Source organism: Nicotiana tomentosiformis, chromosome 12 (genome assembly GCF_000390325.3).
Source record: "Nicotiana tomentosiformis chromosome 12, ASM39032v3, whole genome shotgun sequence".
Classification (NCBI taxonomy): Eukaryota; Viridiplantae; Streptophyta; class Magnoliopsida; order Solanales; family Solanaceae; genus Nicotiana; species Nicotiana tomentosiformis.
Window position 1 is genome coordinate 20,408,248 of NC_090823.1, and position 1,788 is coordinate 20,410,035.

The 1,788-nt window shown below is 33.3% G+C and overlaps 1 long non-coding RNA gene across 1 annotated transcript; it reads left to right on the forward strand.

Moving 5' to 3' along the window:
• Positions 1-227: 227 nt before the first annotated feature.
• Positions 228-1,204, forward strand: LOC104109404 (uncharacterized). Its single transcript, XR_689224.4, has 2 exons — positions 228-746; positions 832-1,204. It is a non-coding gene; the product is annotated as an uncharacterized lncRNA (long non-coding RNA).
• Positions 1,205-1,788: the final 584 nt, after the last annotated feature.

A 1,788-nucleotide genomic window follows, 5' to 3' on the forward strand; every position in this document is an offset into this window, starting at 1 on the left:
GTAATGTAATAATTTTTAATACATGGATAAACATGTATAAAGACAAAATTGTCTTTTCAAAACTTTAATACACCAGACCAAATAATCGATAAAAAATAATTTCAGCATAATTAATTCCAACATTAATACACCATATTTAATACTAATATTATACATTTTACCAAACGATCCATTCGAATTAAAAAGGCCAAACTCATAAATGGCCCCTTAAACTCTACCCCGTTTTTTATTTTGACACCTTTACAAGTCTTTTCCATTTTTGACACTCCAACCCATTCCCTCACATGCCACTTAAACATAAGACGTTGACTTGTCACATTGAGTTAGTTTCCACACAGAGGTCGCGCGTGAGTCTCTAATTTCAGTCTCATTTTAACCGTAATAAATCTTACCGTTGGGCCCCCTTTTATACCCATTTTCCCTATCTCTTTCTTCATTAACAACTTCAAAATAAGTCCTAAATCTCAAAAGCTCCATCCCCATGAATATTCAAAGACTGTATTTTTTCTTCATTTCGTTGAACTTACCTTAAATTTATAGGAAATTGTACTCTATTATACTAGTTGTCTTCTTCATCATCCCAAATTTAGAGTTTGAACTCCATATATGTTGCAGCCATGTCGCAAAGAGAAGAGAGTTCTCAAATGGCTTTGGATTTTTGTTGTTGTGGTTTTAATGCAAAACTGAAAATTTCACGGTCCTCCCAAATTCCAGGTCGTCGATTTTAAGGGTGTAAATTGGACAAAGTAAGTCAACCATCTTTTTGCACTTCTGCTTAGCAAATTAGGTTAATTTTTTTTTAAAATATTTCTGATTCATCTTTTTTTGAAGGATAGAGGTTCTTGCAACTACTTTAGATGGTATGACGAAGACTTTCTCGATCAAGCTAAGAAGACCATTAATGGTTTGCTAAAAGGGTCAAAGAAAATGAAGCAAAATTGGCTTGGGCAAGGAAGAAGTGGATTCTTGTGTTTATAGTCGTGTTCATTGCGTGGAATTATTTAGTCATGCCTGTATTTTGTTGATAGAAGCTAAGAAGACCATTGTTGAAGGTTGCTTGCAATATTATTGTTAGTTTTTGGGTGGGATTAAAGGTTGATGGCAATCTTATGTTTGTTAATGAAAAAAACTGAATCTTGTACTTATCTATGTATTGTCTTTTGTATATGTACATTTATGAAGAAATGAATTAGTCTTTGTTGAAGGTTGGTGGCTCACTTATTATTTCTTTCGCTGCATAATCTGTTAAAATGGCAAACAGTTGAAGCTCTGAAATTAGCTAATACTTTGGTCTTAAAGTTGTGGCATTTGCTAACAACAGAAGGAACAAAGCAACAAGTTGTTTCTAACACGAAACCAAAAGCAACAAAGCAACAGAAATGTTAACAACGAAAATTTTCTAATACGAAACCAAAAGCAGCAAGCTGTTTCTAACAACTTTTAGACCACCAACAATGTCAACAACAACCCTGACTTAACAACTGGTAGAACACCTACAATGGCCTGAAACATTGATTACTTAAGTTTGCAATCACAAAAAACATAGCTTAATTGTTACAGTTACAATCTAAAAAAACACCAACAATGTCAACAATAGAAGGACTTAAAAAGCACTACAACATAGATAAAAGATTATAAAGTAGCTTAATTATTTTCTCCCTCCATGGCTTGGCTGGAAGGCCTCATATTCTTAATAACACTCATTCTTTGAAGCTAAAAAGTTGTCACTGCCTTTTTTCCTTTCCATTTCAAACCATTAGGTATAAATTCAAGGTCTATATCAGCTGC